Source organism: Falco cherrug, chromosome 15 (assembly GCF_023634085.1).
Source record: "Falco cherrug isolate bFalChe1 chromosome 15, bFalChe1.pri, whole genome shotgun sequence".
In the NCBI taxonomy this organism is placed as follows: Eukaryota; Metazoa; Chordata; class Aves; order Falconiformes; family Falconidae; genus Falco; species Falco cherrug.
Genome location: NC_073711.1, coordinates 18,992,754 through 19,013,011, shown reverse-complemented (window position 1 = coordinate 19,013,011; position 20,258 = coordinate 18,992,754). Strand labels below are relative to the sequence as shown.

The window sequence follows — 20,258 nt, the reverse complement described above, 5'->3', positions numbered from 1 at the left end:
TTGGACTGTAACTTACTTGCTCTGAGCGGTGCTCAACATGCATAAATCTTAAAGCAGAAAACATAAATGAGACATGATTCATTGAGGTGTCCATTTTTCCAGTGTCCAGCTGGCCCTCACTCGCAGCGCAGTTAGCTGTGATGTAAAGTGGGAACAGACCCATCCTCTGCGCCGCTGCAGCTGGCGGATGTATTTATGCATCCCAGAGTAAGAGAAGTGGTCTGAAAGGCTTTCAGAAAGCATGAACATAATAAAACCTTTCTGGTCTTCTGTTTTAAACCTTAAAAATCACATTGGCATCAGCGTGGACCTTTGAAGAGTGAGTGAGGGAAAGCTTTTGGAAGTGGTGGGCTTTCAACTGTCTCTTAATTTTCTGAGATTTTTCTTCTCCACACTATACTTTTAGGAAAATTTTAATGTTTTTTTCTTGGTGGTGGTGGGTTTTATTTGGTGGTAGTGTCTTTTGTTGTTGGTTGTTGGTTGATTGGATTTTTATTACTGTAAACTTTCACAGTGTTTAATAATATCTTCCGTCCTGATGAATGAGCCGTGCAAATTTTATGTTGCTGGATATTAAACACAGTCACTGCCAGCAAGTCTTGTCACAGGCAATAGCAGAAGTAGACACCAGATGCATCATGTGAGCTGCTCACCTGGAGGCGTCCATCCTGGGGTCATGATTCTCTAACGCTGAACACTTGCTTTACTATTGATCATAATGGAAGAAGACCGAAACCCAGTATTAGCTTTCAGGTAAGAGGGACAGATTATTCACGAATGCTGTTAGGGCCCCTAGTGCACACTGACCAAACTACAGTTGATGTATCTGAATGTTGAAAATAGTTTTGGACTGAATGTAGGTAACTGAAATGAGGTATTGCACCAGTCCATTAAGTTATAGGATTATTGTTGCGTGTCCGTAGTGGAGGCGGTGGCTCTGGGTTGCTGTTGCCAAGTCACTTACCCTCTCAATTGGTTTCTGAGCTGTGAAATCAGTTGTTCTTCTTGAAGGATATTTTATGGGATAATTAATTTTTTGGCTACAAATCATTGCATATGAAGCAAGTACACTCAAACTTGGTGCCCCAGTGGCTCGAAGGTAACGGATATTATGTATCCATTTGAATCCCGGATGAGATTAACACCACTGTTCTCTCCATCTGCCTTTGAGAAAGAATCCAATAAATAACAAGGCATATAAGGGAAAATTATCACATTATATTCAGCATTTACAGCATGTGTATTAATTAGTGTGAGGAGACAGGTGCCCACTCAGAGTGGCTGGGTGCTCTGCCGCTGACAGTGCCCGTGTTGAGGTTTTTTAACCCAGAGCAGCACTGGCCTTGGAGACCAACACTTCTTGCTCCTCAAGCAGTGCCTCATGGGCTTGCTGGCAAGCAACATTGTGCAGTGCTTCTTGTTAAGGTTTTTGCTTACCTTCATCTAAAAGGGATTGCAAAATAGGGATAGGAAGGGGGAAGGAATTGTGGAGGTTTTGCCTATTCTGATAGCTTTTGATTACGAATTCTGCTGCTGAGTTGGGAATGTTGCAGCCCAACCTGGCCACCCAACCACCTTGCATGTGCCCCATCAGCTACATTGAAGTGTCTGTGCAATGTGCAGGGAAGCCATTGTGTCCTGTCATTATTAGTTCAACAAATAAGACTTTCCAGATCTCATGTCGCATGTTCTCCCATCTTGTATCCCTGCAAAGCAGGTGAACTTACTGATTTTCAAGCCATATGATTCCAAGCCATTTTGTCCATCTGACTGAGCCTGCTCTGTCATCTTCCAGCAGCACAAGCTTTTGTAACGGTTGGAGGCAAATTACAGGGAGTCTCAAAAAGGTGGTGGTGGCCTTGAATCAATGGCCACTGAAATGGTGTACCCAGCCTGCAGTCTGCCTGCTGGAAAAGACACAGATGACAAACAGGGTGCGTGTGCTAAGTCTGAAGATACCTAAAATAGATTTGTATAATACAGTATTTCTCCTCTCTTAGAAATGAAAATACCTTTGTTTAGCAGCTAACTCTGATGATGGCAGGTAGTTTTTTGGTATGTATAATTCTTCCTATGTATAAACTTCATTTGGAAGGCTCCTACAACATTTTTCCATGGTTTTATAAACAAATTTGCAAAATTTATATTCATTCATGAAGTTATATTAGGGAAAATACCATTAGAAAAGAATGCCAGGTTCCAGATAGTAGATGATGCTGCAGACCAGACCAGGACTGTTGTTTGGAAAATTATGAACAAAACTTTACATTTTTACTTTGTTTTGAAATACCTCTGTGCTTTCTCAAATACCACATGATAGCAAAAAAGAATTGTTGTGCATTATGCTGTTTTTTCTAACTCTTAACAGATATTACAAGTAGCTCAGACCCAGAAAGGAATTAATTAATGTTGCAAACACTATGACAGTGGTTGGTGTTTGTAGTAGAATTCATCATCTCTGAAAAGATGCATATTCTACTGCTTTGGGTTTAAATCCATAAATTTTCACCAGCAACACAGTACTTTGTAATGTGATGAATTTCACTATAGGGCTGCGATATGGATGGTGTAAACTGTGAACCAAGAGAAATTGCACTTTGTTTTATTTGTCATGCCCTCTCTTTGTGCTGCCATTCTCCCTCGGGATTTTATTCTAAATTCCTCTTCACTCTTGGGCAAAGATTCACATTAAATAGTCAGGTTGCCACCACTTGTGGAAACTTCTTCTCCTGAGGTGCCTGTAATGAGTTATTGCAATGGCCAAGGTTAGTTCCAGTTGCTCATTTTTGCAGTTCAGGATGTTCAGGGCAGTATCGTCCTAATCTGAAGCACTAACAATTTCCTGAGGATTTACTATAGAGGGACATTTTTAGTACTGGGTTGTTTATCTGGTTCTACTCTACACTTACGTTCTCACTCTACAAATTGCTGCAGTTCTTGGGTTTGTCGTTCAGATAACATGATAAAATACTGTCTTCTTTATTCTGTATGTTTAATGCAATACGTATGTTTGCTGGAGGATCTTGAACAGCTTTCCAGGTATTCCCGTGCAATTCAAAGGTGGACTGGGAGCATCCAGTCCCTGGTTTTACTGGGAAAGAAACACAGGCTGAACCCATAGCAGCACTGACCAGTTAGAGAGTGGGAAGTGTAGGGAGCATGTTGTGTGGCCCACAGCTTGGATGTACATCTTACACTTACGGTGGTTTGTGATGGCTTTTCATCAGGATAATGGCCAGAACTGATGGATCAACATGCAGTACGGAATGCTTCTAACATGGATTCAGCCTTTTTATGTATTTTGCTCTCTCTCACTTCACACATCTGTAGCTGCCTAGGCAGCCTTCCACAGACTGTAGGGTTGTTTCAACAGGTGTGTCAGTGGTGGGCCTTGCCCGTAATCGGTGTAAGCAAAGTGACAGAAACGCACGGAGTAAACCTCGTTTTTCTGTTTGCTAACTTTATGCAAATTGTGTCTCATTGTTTTGTGGAAAAAACCCTGCAGTATAAAACTGGTGACTTCTTTTGTTTTGAGAATGCCGTTACTTAAGACCTCTAGAAAATTGGGTAGGTTTCTTTTCCTTTTCTGAAAAGAAGTGCACTCTCTTTAATCAAAGATGAATGCTAAAGTTGTTTGTCCATTCTCGTGTGTTTCGCTGGCTTTCTGTTCTTCTTTTCTTCCACTTTTCTCTATAGGAAAACATGGTCTTTAAAGTGATTCTCTGTCATGTGCAAGTTACAATTTTCTTCTTCCAGATTTTGATTTTGAACTTTAAGGGTCACTTCTCACGATCCATAAAACCTTTGCTATCCACAGTGGATCCTTATGATTTGTATCCACCGATTTTATTTTCCTGTTCAGCAACCTGCCTGTGAGGTGATGGGACAAGGCAGGCAGGTCTCAGCGAGAACAAGGTTCTTGGTGCTTTTAAATTCTGATTGTTTTTTCTTGTAACTGCTTTCATATATATGTCTAACACACAGGTCTTTGTTTAAGTTAAAGTAATGATGCTTTATGATCTGTTTCATTCCTTCTATTTCAGGATTTACAAGTGTTGTGACTCAGAAGCATCTGAACTTTTTTTTTTTAAGCAGGAGCATTGAAAGGGACTAAGTTGCTTTATTCATTTATTTTTCAGAACACAGCTAAAATGGTAGGCTTCTGGGCTTGGCAGTTTTACAGCAACTTGATAAAATAAAAATAATCATGCCATCACTATTTTATCTCCTTTCAGATGTACTTCCTTCTGAATTGCTTCTTTCTTTCATATTTGTGCAACTGTGCTCGGCAGAGTGGCAGTCTGTTCACAAGCTCTGCCAAGTTGAGGGTTTGAGCGAAAGTAAACAACTCGGTTGGAAACATGGATAGCAAGTATTGTGTAGACTCTGAGCAGCAGAGATATGCTGCTGTATTATACAAGAGTTCACTTAATGGAAAAATGCTGTTTTCTCCTTAGAAGGAATGAATCTCTCTTGCTAGCCATTGTAAAGTAAGCCAGTCGTGCCTGACAACTGCACTCTGTTCGGGCAACTTCTCTATCAAGTTTTTTTATAGCACTTTCCCTGAATGAGAAAAACTGATTTTTGACCCTCAGAACATAAACCAATCTTTATAAGGAATAAATCCGCATGCTGGAACTACCTAGAGAGAGCTAATAGAAGGAGCTGGGAAATGCTTGCAAGAGCTGTGAGATGGGCACTTACTGAAGAATTCTTTTCCAACATATGAAGTAGTTGCTTCTCACATATTCCTCAAATATTACTTTACTTCCTAGTGATATTTATTCCGTGGGCTACAAATCCATTAATGATATCTTACAAAACAGTACTCAGACCCTGACAGATTTTCAGTTTTGCAAACAAACGTGATTTAACTCAGCTGCTTAAGTGATTTGTGTATTGTTCCTGCCCTTACCAAACTACTGAACAGTGAGATGAAAGACAGTTCCTAGTTATCTTCCTAAAGAGGAGGTGGGGCTTTGCTTTTAAGAAACATCTTAAAAACATTGCCTAGTGCGCTTTCCTGAAGCAGAAAAATTGCTGTTAGATTTCCCCCTGCCTGTCTTCTGCACTGTTCCCATGCAGTCTTTAACTCCCTCTTCCGTATCTCCACACTCAGAGACAGATGAAGTTCAGAACAGACTCCAGAATTATTATTTTTTATGGTGGGTAGTTTTGTTTTTTTTTTGTTTTGGTGTTTGTTGTTGGTTTGTTTGTTTGTTTGTTTGTTTTAAAATTCAGTCCCATAGCTTTGTGAAGCCCTGTGTCTTCTGTATTAGTTTAAGGAATTGCAGGTAACTCATCCTATGTATTTTGCTGAGTTACTTCAGTCCTCATGGCAGCGTACTTTAGGTCTTCAGGGATAAGTTTTACCTATAGCTGTGCTTCACTGATAGAACTTAGCAGAAATTGCTCTCATTACCTTTTTTGATGATCCTGCTTTGCTTTAGAAACCTAGGAATGTGACTGACACTGCACATGTAGAACACTGTATCAATTGCACTCAGATACCAGATTCATTGGAAGACATTTTTTGAATTGTGGGAGCAAAATATAACTACCACCTAATTTGGATAGGTGAATTCCCATTCTACTTAAGTAGTGTCTTGAGAGACCATATTTTTAAATAAGGTGAGTGTAGGAGTATTTGAAATGTTTTTCAATAACTACCCATACACTTATACTGGTTCTTATTCAGTAATCTTCATTCTCCAAATAAACTAAGCTCCCTAGGAAGGCAAGGGTGACAGTCATGATGATAAGAAGAGACACAGAATGAAGAGGAGGTACAAAACAGCTTATATGATACTGCAGGAGAAAATGTAAACCTGTATTGGTATGTGGGAACATACAAAACAATATATATAGCAGAAGACCAAACAAACATAGCTGCAGAAAATAAATGCTTCTGAATAAGACTGTTTAGCTATGATAGATGCGTTGTCAACCTGCTGCAGCCAAAAGCTAAATACATGAGTTGGTGAGAAAAAAAAATCCAATTGAACAAAATCAATCATTGGGGTGTAGGCTATTAAATGTTGACAAGTGGTAAAGGCTGGTTATACTGCTCTAAAACTTTGGGGGATAGCAAAGCACCTTTGAGTAAACTTACACTCTTTAAATCAAAAATGAAAGTTCGTTGTTTTCTTTCATGGCATTATATGTCAGGGGCCAGTTTTCTTGGAGACTGTTACACAGTGTGAAATTACTGTTTTACTCTGTTCTTTATATTTCTGACCTTGAGATCATGATCATTACAGTCTATCTACCTGACACAACTGCAGTTCAGAAAGAGTCTAGATTCTGTAACAATAAAAATCTCAATTTTTTAAGCTAAATAATGAGCGACACTGTTTATGCAAAGTGGAAGTCGGGTAAATGCGATTCCTTTCGTTCTACAGGGAAAATTGCAACAAAAAGTCCACACGACGCCTTCATCTGTTTTTCTTCTACAGCCAAAGAATTCACCACACATTTGCATAAAAATGCAAACTGAAGTCTTAAGGAGACAATATTTCAGACTCTTTAGAATTGCTTTCTTAAAATAACAAAGCTTCCATTGATTTCTACTTCCCCATTATGTTTTAGACTATAAGGTTTAAATTGTTTAAATTTATATAGAAAACAGGAAGAATAGACAGGGTGTGTTAACAGTGTGGAGACACAGGGCTTTAATTGCATGTTTCCTTGCATTGATCTGGCTGTGTTATTTGGTGGTTCCACCAGTCTCTGAGGGCTGAGGACTAATGATCAGTGCTTGCTGGGAGATTGAAAGATGCTGGTGAAGTTTGCAAGGAGGTGCAGAAACGCAGGTATCTTTTGCCTTTGGCATCCACGAGAGTGGTAACAGCCTGCTTTATGTCATGTTAGCCCTACAGAAGACATATGAGAAGGCAATAATGTGTGTATAGATCCAAAATGGTTTGGCTTGAAGAGAGCTTTAAATGCTCCCGCGGCAGCTGTGCGGGTCCCTACCCCTTTTGGAGGTGGGTGACAGATTCCTCAGTGTAGTAAGATCAAGTCATGACAATAACAAGTTGGTTTTGACATGGAAAGGTAACAAAATTGAGTAACAGACGCTCTTAAAATCTTGTTATCTTCCACATGTTAGTTAAGCTGTAGGTAGAAAGGCAACTTGAAAGCACGGGGCAGGAAGAGTGGCCAGCTGGGAGGTGGCCCGGGACAGCACTGGTGACAGGAGGAGTCTCCCTGTTGGGTATCCAGGTAGCTTTTCCTGAAGACGTCAGTGTGTGTTACCCAGAAATATTTGCAGTCCCTGTGTGCTGACTGAAACCCAAGACAATTTACAAGATTACTTGGAAATTCTTTGGTTTAAAACTTTTTCTTGGGTTTTGTATTTCTTTGGATTATTTTTCATCTGTTAGTTGTCTTGATAAATTTTATTTTCTTACGCTAATCTGTTCAGGAACCCCATGTTAGCTTTTCCTCTTATAAAGATTTTGAATATGCGAAAGGGTAAGGAGACTCAAACATCCCTGAAAGACAAAGACAACTGGAAGTCTAATAATTCCTTAAGCTCCTCCAAAATTTTTAGCCTGCATTCTTTAAATTAAGGGAAGTGTGAAAGTTTAAGGGGTCGTTTTACTGGTAAAATGTTTACTTGAAAATAGATCCTTGATGTCATGCATGAGGCAAATCATAGCAGTGGTTGTTTTGATGCTCTGGAGTGTAGTTATGTTATGCACTGGTTTCCCAAGAGATCTTAAAATTTAATGAGCAGAGGCCAGTGTGAGTGATGAAATGAGGCAGTAGTATAGCCATTTCAATTATACTTTTATTACACAGCCATTCTTCCTACAGCGCTTCATACTTTTTGTAATGCTTACTAGAGTATGAAGTGCTTCGTGTGAAGGAAAGGTAGCTCGGATTTTACAGCTAGAGTGGACAGTGTGATTTCAACCTGCTTTGACAGCAGCGCTGGGCTTGTAGCAGCAGGAGTAACACAGGAGAGCGCAGGGAAAAAGAACGCTTTGCTTAACTTTAATGGCTGAGACCCTCCTTGGAGAATGATAAGATTTGGTAATTCAGTAGTACTCTTAGGAACAGAGTACTTGCAAACAGTTTAGGTGTCTCTGCTTTGTTATGAAGACGGTTTAATGTTTCAAGTCTATGGCTAACAATGGTTACCTTTTTTTTTTTTTTTCTCCTTTTTTATTTTCTCCCCTCTCCAATAGGCCAGTACAGCAGCTGTAATATTAATCATGTTCCTTATTATCATTTTTTTGCTGCTTATCTCACAGTTATCTGCTTGTATTATGAATTATTCCTGAATGTTTATTTCTAACATAGCCTATCATCTAGAAAGGCTATTAAATATTTTGAAGTGTTAATAATGTAACTTGTACTTTAGATTATGAATATAAGTTCCCTTTTCATGTGAAGACAGTAACAGGCATGTTGTACAGATTACATGTATAAATGTGTAGTTAAAGATGCACAAGTTTAAGCCATCTTTCTCATTACATTTTAAGAAGCGATTTGAAGTTATAAGGGATGTTAAAAAAACAACTTTCCATTGAAGCCTGTAAGAACACCACCAGGCACTGCAACTCTGCTGGGGTTACGCAGGACATTAAACAGCTTATGTTTCTATAGTAAATTTATCACGTGGCCTCTATTTGCTCTAGGGTATGTACCTTTCTGTGATTTCACGTGCCCCTTAAACCCTCGGCAGGGTCGAATGGCCTTCACCGAATGCGTAAGCAATGCAGGTGGCACCCAAAAGAGGGGTTTGCTGGGGACGGTTAGGGCAGTGCTTGGGGCGGGGGGGTTGGGGGGGTGGGGGGGGTGGCACAGGAGTCACAGCTGCTGTTGTGGTGACTGGACTGCTGCACGTGTTCTGGTCAGGCTGCGGCTAATTGCGGTTATTAAATTCCCTCCAGAATACACTAACTTTCACTCTAATCCAGTGTTATTAGAAATCTCCCTCAATGTCTAAGGTAATTGTTAATTTAGACCACTTGTGTCTTTCTGAGATTAGCAAGAAGGGAATCTTTTTTTTCTCTCGCTCTACAAACAGGCCTGTAAAATCCTTTAGCTGAATGGATAACGATTACAAGTCTCAACTGACAGGCTACAATTTTTTCAATTCCTGAAATGTCGTTTATAATGGCAGAAATGACTAGCACAGCACACCTACAATATCTGTGTTGTGAGGGAGCTCTGATTAGAATTGCAGCTGGTACCAAGGGGTATGCTTTTTGTATGCAGAGGGAGGCTGTTAGACTGCTATTCATGTCCGCGGCTGCTCTGGCCAGCAACAAATAGTCACACTCCTTTCTTATAAAAAAAATAATAATGTGATGGTATAAATGCAAACTGCCTCAATTGATGGAATATTATTAAATTTTTCTGATTAGAAACAGATGTGCAATGATTCCTGTTACAGAAGGTATTGTCAGATTGTACTGCTGCAGTGCAATGCGAGCATATGAGGGAAAGAGGAAAAATTCAATTTTAGAAAATCCAAAGGAAAAGGATTTTTTTTTCTTCTATTTGCTCTTTGTGGTCTAAAAACAGTGAAAAGATTGAGAACAGAGCTACATCTCTTTGCCAGTCTTAGAGCAGGGTTTTAGTTTTGTTCTTTTTAATTGGCACTTGTTTGCAAAATTCTTAAATATGCTGGCATGAGTATGGAGCTGGTGTTGTCAGTTGAATAGTTCTGGTGTAGGTGCAGCACTCTAAAACAGAAGACGTTTGTGAACATTACCACTAGGTATGATGCTGTGATGTTTCTACAGGTGTGCTCAGATCTTCATGAAGCTCATATGATGTTTGTGTTGGAAGCTCGTATGATGTTTGTGTTGTGTTGTGATGCTCTTTCTGTTGCACCTTTAGACCCGAGAGTTCATTGGAGGAGCCCTGCGAGCCTGAGTGTTGATTCAAGTGTGGCAACTCATGTTCTCTGTTTGTTCCCACATTGACTTTAATATCTGTTGCAATATCTTACTTTGTTTTGTAATATCTGTGATCTGAAGTTAGCTATTTGTTATGCACCTTTTTTTTTTATTTTATTTGCTCCCGAGCTTAAAAAGAAACACTCTGTTGGACTAAACAGAATTAATATCTTGATCCAAAGTTCAATCAAAACTGCTTCTCAGCAATTTAGCCAACCCTTCTGTTCAATTTTGGGCAAATGACATACTTTCTTTTACTTTGTAAAATCTCCCCATATAATAGACCACTGCAGTATAAAAAATGTTCCATCTGACAATATGCATACATATTTTCCGGGAATAAATAGGACATTTCCCAATGCTCCAGCACATCACTGTTTAATATAGGCCAATAGATCAAAGGCAACTACTGTAGTTTCCCTCCTGGGTCTGTTAAAGCCAGTATAGATGTGACCCTTTATAATATCTGCTGTATTATTTAGAAAGCTGCTGTTTCCCTGGAGTTAATCTATTCAAGAAGATACTGAATTTTGGCTTCTTTTTAAGTACATCTTTCTATGGTATGTTCATATACTTTCCTAGTTAGCTGGCTAGCTTGTTTTGTGTAACCACCTAGTTACCTAAGTGCACCTACCACACTGTTACATTTGGACTATGGGCCAGCCGCCACAAATAATTTACCCAACTAGTGATTTCTCATTTAATCTTTAGAGCCCTCAAATGGTTAATGATTCATGCAATTATCAATTTGCTAAGGAATCCAGAGAGAAATATATGGAAGATCATGTTTTTATGTATGTGATTAACCCATGCAGAGTAATTTCTACTTCTAAAGAGTAAATTACATTTTATGATCGTATCTGTAAAATAGCTTAGCTATTCTTGTGAATGCAATTGGTGTGATTTCCCTCACAATACAAATTAAGTAAAATTGTAGTGTGCACATGTACAGAAGAGAAATAAGGAGTGCTGTGTGTGTTTGTGAAAAGTTTGATTGGAGTATGTATACCGGTCTTGGAGAGATTCTTGGGTAATATGTTCACTAGCACATTAAAGACTAACAGTATCTTTTCCCAAAGTATGAGAATTTGTGAGCTTTACTAGAAAAGAAATTCATTAAAATGCCGCAGCATTGGACTAAATATTAGCAGAGTAAATGTCATCTTACCGCTAGAAGTGATTTATCAGACTCTTAATATGACTTTAAAATCTTCCCTAGCATTTAGGAGATGCTGTATTACTTTATTGTGAAATTATTATTAAACCACAACTGGCAGAAAAAAGGAGCAGAATAAAATAATCTGCTGTGGAAATCAGAATGAAAAAAAAACCCAAAACCCTCCTTTGTTTTTAGCAGTATTCCAGGATTAGAAAGTCAAAAGCTTTCTGGTATCCACTATATAGTTCTCAGATAAAGAAATGACGGAAAGGCAGTTTTGTTGTAATTTGCAGTTGGAGAAATCTGGAACAGGCATAGCCCTCTGCCAGATTTGTACCCCAATTATAGATCTATCTGTCAGCTTCCAGATAGAAACTAGACATATCAGTATCCAGTTTCATTATCAGATTTCATAATAATATTTACTTTTTTATAGGAAACAAATAGGGTAAAGTGGTTGATAATATTTCTTATTTCTGTAAATTTCTGCAATGATCTTGTTTGCATGCCCATCCAACTGAGGAACTCAGAGCTGCTTGGTGTCCACGTTGGTGCTGTCACACCAGCTACCAAGATTGATGGTCAGCCTTGAGCTCGTACATTAACTGACCCAACCGCCTGATTCAACAGTGCAATATAACTCCACGGCACTTTATTCCTGCTCTGTCATGCACTGTAGTTATTTATTATTCTCTCTTACACAATTTAGTATGCTTTGGCATATGCTCTGATGATTTACATCAAAGATTAGTGAGGTCTGTTAGCTTCCCCAAGAGACTGAAATTTAGCATTATGACAATTAACCATCCCTGCTGTCCCCACCCACCTCCTGTTTTAAAACTCACAGGGTGTAAGTTAAGCAATGTTTACTTAAATCGGCACTGAAAAAAAACACCTGTAATCAGAATTTCAGACATATTCAAAAATGGCTGATCACAGAAATAATTTTTCTGCTGCTAAACACAGTAAAGTGGTTGTGTGCTTTGGATGTTAACACGGAGGGGGCATGTGTGGCAGACTTGCTATTTCTGACTTACCTAGGCATGGTCTTACAAATGATTTGTTATTTAATGAAATTCCAAGTAGCTGGGGTAAAGCATCAAGTTACATATAAACAAATCATTTATTATATAAACAAATGAGATCTAAATTACAGTGATTTTTCACCCGATACAGATCAGTGCAAAGTAAATAGTCATTTACATTACACCGTGTAGCTGCAAGTGTATGCAAACATATGGCAGCATCTAAGAGCAGAGGCTGCCCGGTGGCAAAGGATGAAGTCCTGTCCCTTTCTTTGCCTATTTTCTGCTTGAGGGTGCAAAAAGGTCTGTGGCAGCCACAGAAACCTTCCTTCGTCCCCTTGCAGTCGCTCTTGGGAGGAGGTGGCTCTTGGGCCCTTCAATCTTTAAAAGAGCCCTTCACGCCAAAGGAGATAAAGTGGCCTCCATCTGTCTCTTCACTTGTATTTCATTTCCTTCCCTTTGCATAGTTTTTTGATCTGGGAAAAACTAATGATTCTTTCTGTAAAACCTGGTCAATCTAGAAGGGGAAAAAAAAAATACCTTGGATCTGACCTTTCCTGATGTTAATGCTACAGGGCTAAATCAGTTCTATATGTTTCTTTCAAATGTATATTTTCTAGACAGAAGAATTATTAACTTAATTCCTCATTGTTGGAACACTGTTGACCACTTTGAGTTGTCTTTGGGAAATAATCAGTCTTGGAAAACATGACCTATAAAATTCCAGAGGCACCAGTGAGTAAAAGTGCTGGGGAATGGGAGCAGACAGAAGTGTTAGCAGCAACGCGCTGCTCCATCAAGGGATTGCCAGGAGGGTGTAGGCACGTGACACCTGGACGACAGGTCCAGTGGTGCAAGACTGCCTATGCACGCAGACAGGCACACGCAGTGTGTGTGTATATATAAGCTCTATATTGGATGACTTCCAAAGAAACGTTCTGAAAACTCAGAAAGAAACCCTGTTATTGGGGTTAATTGTTGCATGAACTGACAGGGATGCTAAAAACTCTTTCTTCTGCCTTGTTGGCCAGTCTGTCAAGTGCTAGATAAGGTGAAAGCTGTTGTTACCAGGCAGAAAATGATTGCTACTAGCAAGTTTCACCTTCACGTGTACAGTCAGTACTGTTAAGTTGTTGGTAATGACACACATTTGCTCCAGCCTGGTGCATTGGACAGTGTTTTCCTGACCTATTTATTCTTCTCCCCTGTTTCCATAGCATAAGACTTATAAAAAGTTTTCTTTTTCCTGTGCTTTACCTCTAATGATTAATAGTAAACCTAGTGATGAATGTGAACAAAAGGGTAGCAATTATAATTTCATTAATCACCTAATAATTGGGGTCCAGGGCTCAACTGTGACTTTAGGCTTCTACATCCTAAGGAATTAAAGAGAAATTTCTATTAATCACCGTGTCCCAGCTGCTGACAAGGCCTGTTCTAACAATAGAACTAATCATTTCAAGATTCACTACAATTAGCGTGAGGATGATAAAGGAGTTCATCGCCTGAGCCAGCCTTTTGGTCCCGGGAGGTTGCAGGAAGGAGCCTCTCTATTACGCCAGTGATTTGCCTCTAAATGCTACGCATTAAAGCATGCTTCCCTGGAGATTTATAAATGTTTAAACCTTTTAATAACCTTAACCTGACTTACAGATTCTATTCAAAGCTGGATGGTATGTGAGAGCTGGATCCCTCTGTGATGACTTGGCTTTTCAGTTGCTGGGTGGTGTGTACTCCCAGCTGGAGAAAATGTTGTTGACATTAAGGATATAGTATGTGTATTAATTTGTGCATGGAAAAACATCTGGTTGCAGTTCCCTCGTTGTGCTTCAGCTTATTGATAAGGGTTGAGCAGATGTGTGGTTAAATGGTAAATTAGAAAAGAGTGCTGTGCCTGATTTTGTGTGACCAAAGAACAGCTCCGTACCACCAGTAGCAGCCAGTATGTCCGGCTATGCCAAAAAATAGGGAAATGTATCTTAAGCTGCTGTTTCAGACCTGAGCTGGTAGGAGCATTTTTTTGTATAAATCTTCCAGAGAAATTCATTGAGTTCACTGGCTCTCCCTTATCTGCCCTAAGCACGGAAGTAAGTGAAGCCACCAATGTGCGAGCAACACTCTGAAAATAAGGACTCCATGCATAGAGAAATTATGAAGTTTCTAAAATCTATATGTGCAGATAAGGTACAGGTATCCATGTCTGAGATACTGAAATGATGTAGCTAAGGCAACTGGAATAATAACTTGACATCAGAAGGAAGATGGGATAAATGGCATTTCAAGGATTTGTATACATTTTCCAGAGGTTTATTTAAACTCTTTTCAGCAAAAGTGAAACTTGTCAGAAACATTAAAATCTGTTGAAGTTACCAACAGTTAATGTTTATGGTAAATCTCTGCAAAGATTTTTAGTTTTGAATAGAAGATTATAAGTAACCTAAAAACAAAGAGAGCATTTTAAAGGTTTCCATATCAAGTCTCCTAAGCCACAAATTGTGTGTGATTTTATAAGTGGTTCTGCATTGCAGTACTCATAGGGTATCACTCAGGCCTTGGAGGTGCCAGGGAATAAAGCAGTCTTCCCCACATGCCGAAAAACTCAGCTAAAGCCTGTTCGGAGACATTGAACTGAATGTGCTAAAGCTGGAGAGACAACTACAAGCAAACAAATTCTGCATATTGATTTGATGTTGGAAGCAGGCTAATCATTCACGGGATAATTTATCTTGTAGAACCACATAATTATTTTATATACATATACAGGTAAAGTACCACCTGGATCATCATTTCAGAATTGTTAATTTGAAGGAATGCTACTAGAGCTGTGCTTTTTCTGTATCATGCCTTTATTCAGAGGAGCGCGTGTCTTGCTGTTCCTAAACACGGGCATAGGGTCCCGTTGTACAGTGTCAGGTAGTTCCTAATGAATAGTAGAAGTAAATGGAAAAGCTGCTTCGCAAGGTGTCCCTGAACTGAATACATGGTTTGGAAAAGTGGTATTAAAATCTTGATCCAGCGATTAGGTGTATCACATCTGATTGAGGGGAGTCTGAGTAGTTTAATCATCTGAGGCAAAGCCAGCACGATCAAATTCTTTGTTATTGAAGTTCAGCTTTGCAAATAATTTAATTGTAAATAATTTAGTTAGTGAATTTTGCTTCCTTTTCAATTCAGAGGCTGTTTGAAAGTGGGTTTGGGTTTCTTCCGTGGTATTTGCTGTTCCTATTGTTTTTCATTTATTTCTGAGAGTTGCTGAACTGTTTGCTTTGGTAATTTGCTTCATCACAATCAAATGTGAGCCATTCAGCTCAGCTGGTTGTATTGCTTGGCTAAGTGTGCATCTTAAAGAGAGGGCTTGATGCAGCTTCTGAAGCTTTAGGTGCTTAGGATAAAGGAACAGAAACTGTTTCTTTAGTAACTAGGTTCAGTGGAGCTACGAGGAACTATGCGTCTTTGTGAGGCTCAGACAAATCCTGGTTCTCTTGGGTGGCTTTTAAGATTTTTGCCCTTTTCCTGCGTGTAAGCAGGTGGCTCTTTGTAAGTGATGCTTGTGTTGATGGGAGAATTTGGAGACTGTTGCCCATGAGAATTTGTACACAGAAAAGTTGTTGTTTGACAGTGTGTCGAGGGGATCTGGTGTGAAGATTGGAGTAGTGGTCTTCTGGATTCAAGTGAGCTGGATTTTATGGAACATTCACCCAACTTTTATTGTATTTTTTTCATGTTTTTGAGCAACATTCATTTTTTCCCTACAAACTGTTGAGATTAGAGGGAAAATAGTGCCAGGTTGTTTTTAGAGCACACAGACAAGGTGTGCTTGGTTTAACATTCATGGATTAATGTTATGTGACTGCCATCCTCTTTAATACAGGCATGGTATGATATGTAAGAACAGAAATAATTTTAAGATCTTAAGTTTAAAACTCAGTTGCTGTTATTACACACACACACCCACCCCCTCCTCCTTGCTTTACGAACAGACGTTTCAGATCTTTCTGCTGTCTTATATTATGCTTTACAGGCAGTAATACAAGGAAAATTTATAATCTGTGAAGAAATGTTGGCTGAATTTTTTTTTTGGCTTCAATAAATGAAAAAAGGTTTTTTGCATTCTTGTTAATTCATTGGCATGCACTGCAAAATGATTACATACAGAATTTTGAGAATTTTAGGTGGAGTTCAAAGTTACTAGTTGAAGAAGTGATCACTGGGATGGTCTGTTCATTTTAAATGATATTATAAACAACAAAAGTCTCAGCATAGACCAAGTTAATCAAGAAAGTTGATATTACATAGCAGCATGGAAACAGAACATGAAGAACAGGAATACTGAAAATAAATATTTCTAGAAAACGAATTATTTTTTAAACTGTTTGCTTACTATTACTGTTTAGATTTTTGGCAAGTGCTGCAAGTTCTTAAAAGGCTCATCTAATACTTTTATTACAGATATGGTTATTTTTTTGTATTCTTGTTGATAGTGTTGATAGCACTTTTTCACATAGGAGGAACTAACCCCAGCAACTCATTTTGAGAATGAAAATAATCACCATCTTCATACTTGCTACTGAATTACCACCTTTTGTGTTCACTTAGGCAGTCTCTTTTTCATCTTCCGTCTAAAGTTCACCACTACTAAGTATGGTGTAGAAACAATTTTTGTCTGTGTTTTGATGCAGTCCCAGTTTGTTAGGAGTGAACAGGCACATACTGTTTTCTGTTACTAAGGGCTTATACTAAGTAGTAGCTGAAGGTGTGTGCTTTACATATCATAGTCAACACTCATGACCATGAGGTTTTTTATATTTCTATATTTATTTAATTTTATATTTCTCCTCATATACTTATGCTTCTGACATATGCTCTGTTTTAATGTATTTCAGTAGTTACAGAAACTGGACATGAATCTTAAAGCTGTCATCTTGCTTTGCTAATCACATTGAACACCAGAGCATGGAAAGAAAGAAATGAAAAGACCTATTTGTTCTTATAATACATGCTTCCTTCCCTCTCCTAATACCCCTTTCTTCATACTTTCTTTCTTATTTAGAGATATTTTTTTATATGCTGTATAAAAAAAATAAAGCAGTACGATATTACACCTTCAAATAAGGATACTGTGGATCAACATACTTCAGAATTACACCGGGATGAAGTTTCTCTATGAGCAATTCTCTATTTTAGTGGATGCATGTGTGTTTTTAGTGGCGTGCATTTGAGATTGGTCTTCTCAGGGCAGCTGATTTCTAGTACTCTTTGGGTCATGAAAAAGACTTTTTTGCACTTTCTTCCATGAGTACTGCAAATAATAAAATTTCCTTATTTCTCCCTTTCTTGTAAGTTCTGAGAATAGTAGCAGTAGCAGCTGTATTATGGCAAGTATCGCCATTTGGGATCCTGCTGGCAAATAAATATAGTGTAGTAAAAAGGTGTCATTACAATGACTCATTTTGCTAAGGTTGTGAAAGGCTGTGATTCATTAGTACCAAATACATGCTACAGAACAGGACAACTACTGCAGCCTGAAATTTGTAGAGGCAAGAATAAAATCGATTTTTTTTTTAGAAGAATTACAGAGAAAAAGGAAGTCTCTCTACTTTCAGGGCAGCGCCCGTCCCCCCGTGCCCGGCACTGGTGCGGCCGCCCCCGGAACGGGGGGCTCAGCTCTGGGCCCCTCACTCCCAGACAGACCCCGAGGGGCTGGAGCGTGTCCAGGGACGGGCACGGAGCTGGGGAAGGGGCTGCGGCACAAGGCTGGGGGGGGCGGCTGGGGGAGCTGGGGGGTTCAGCCCGGAGAAGAGGGGGCTCAGGGGGGCCCGATCGCTCTCTGCAGCTCCCTGACAGGGGCTGTGGGCAGGGGGGGTCGGTCTCTGCTCCCAGGGAACAAGCGACAGGACGAGGGGAAAGGGCCTCGAGGTGCCCGGGGGAGGGCTGGATTGGGGATTAGGGACAAGTCCTCACCGAAAGGGTGGTCAGGCGCTGGGACAGGCTGCCCAGGGAGGGGGTGGAATCACCTTCCCTGGGGGTGTTTAAAAGACATGTTGGTGCTTAGGGACGTGGTTTAGCGATGGACTTGGCAGTGCTGGGTTAATGGTTGACCTCTATGATGTTAAAGGTCTTTTCCAAGTTAAGCAACTCTATGATTCTATTCTATGAGTCTATCAGTTGGAAATACTAGTTTTCACGTGACATTGATAAAATGAATATGCGATAAAAATGAATTTGTAATAAAGAGAAGTTATGTAAAATCACTGTACACTTGAAGATTAGGAACAGCCAATATTCATAAACCTTTGCATAAGACCCTTTTATGTCCTTCTTTATGGTTCTTTCACTGCATCTTCCAGTCATGGGAACCTCAGCTTAGAAAAAAAGACATGTCATACAATTTATGTGACAGATATATGGTAATCAAGAGTTTTATATGGGTTTTTTTATTTGTTTCTTTCCGTGGTAATATTTTACTTTACAACCTGTGGCCCTGAAAGGAATTTTGGATGCTTTAGCTTGATTCCATAAAGACAGTCCTTTAAGTTTTGTGGCACAATTAGGATACAGAGTTTTTATTACCCTATGAGAAGAAGCTTCTCATTTACAGCAATCCTATAGATCCCTAAAATTTCTCTTAACAAAGGGCGGAAGGATACCAATTACCAGTTACATAAAGATTTTGTTTAGACAGATGGGAGAATATGTTTTTGTATCCCACATCTTACACTTAAATTAACTTTTAGATTCTAGAGCTTTCTCATTGTTTCAGCATACTTAATTTGCTCTCTCAGTAAGTTTTGTTGACACTTTTTCCTTCCTGTAATGTAGGATTTCAAGATCATCTTGAATTAGAGCTGCAATACCAACTGAGGAAATCTTTTCATTTCTTTGTTTTATTTTTTGGCAGAAGATGTATTTTCAAGTAGGTGTAGTGTCCTTGTATATAATGTCAGCTGTACAGCATTGTGCATGCAGCAGTTTTTTATAATGCTTTTTAGCAAGAAATGTTTGCTTTTTCATATTTTATTTTTTTTTTCTGTTGGTGCTTTGCTCTAATGTGTAAGCTGTCTTATGTTTGCTAGAGTTTGTTTTCATTGTGGATGCCATCTGTGGAACAACTTGGCTTCAAACTATATTGGAGAATATACAACATTTTCAATAAATGTAATTCTTATGTCAAGACATGGGTATGTTTTGGATTGTCAGTTTTGACTTTACTGCCAAGGTCTGCCAGATTTTACTTGCCGCTCTGCAATCCTCTGTTGAGCAAAATATTGTCATTGTTATTCTTTAAACAGGTAAGGATATCATTTCAGTATTAGAAGGGAATAAATTTCTCAGGATCTTTTCCTCCTTACAGTTTTTTGCTTGTTTGACTCTGCTGTGGTTTTTACTCACTGTGTAACAGAGGTGGCATTGCCTTGTAAATGTAGTATCTTATTAATAATCTCATTAGCATTCTTTTTTAATATGTACTGCAATTCAAGTATCAGAGGGGAGCTCCCTTGCCCAATTACTGTCATCAGTTACCTGAGGACTGATTTGATATAGAGTGTTTCTGTTTATTTTTTCATAAATGCAGCGGCAGCCAGGAGCCCCAGCTCTTCGCTAGGTATGAGAATCTTTCCATTACTGAAGTTTCCATGACAATTTTAGTTGATCTCAACTTTCCCCACCTCAAGTGCAGGTGTTCCCATACCGTAAAGGTGATGGAGTTGTAACGCTGGGCAACAGCTTTACCACTGAGACCGATTTTGCCGTTCGCATCTGGCAGAGACACATCTCGAGGTATGAGGGAGGCTGCGTGGCATGGCTCTGATCTCACCAGTGAGGCTCATGCTATGGAAGAGACTGGTGTCTTTTGCATGACACTGGACAAGACTCTGTCATAGGGGACCTCTAACTTTTTGTGAAATGGAAGGTCTTTACAGATCAGCACAATCATATATCTGAATGGCTCAAGCCCAAATGTTTCCATGGGCAAAAGTGTATGTCCTGGGCCTGTGAAGCTGAGGGTGATGAGGGGTATTAATTCACGGACAGGAGTTCTGATTGCCTTCGTTCCCACAGAGGTGGACTGGGCCTGGATTTGCATCTTCTGTCCAGCAGTCACCCAGCAAGGGCAGGCTCTTTTCACTCACATTTTCCTGCATTTATACACAGATT

General features: G+C 39.3%; 1 protein-coding gene across 2 annotated transcripts in view; it reads left to right on the top strand.

The window, feature by feature from the left end:
* Positions 1-20,258, top strand: part of PCDH11X (protocadherin 11 X-linked) — a 508,536-nt gene that overhangs the window by 255,174 nt on the left and 233,104 nt on the right. The window lies entirely within an intron of this gene.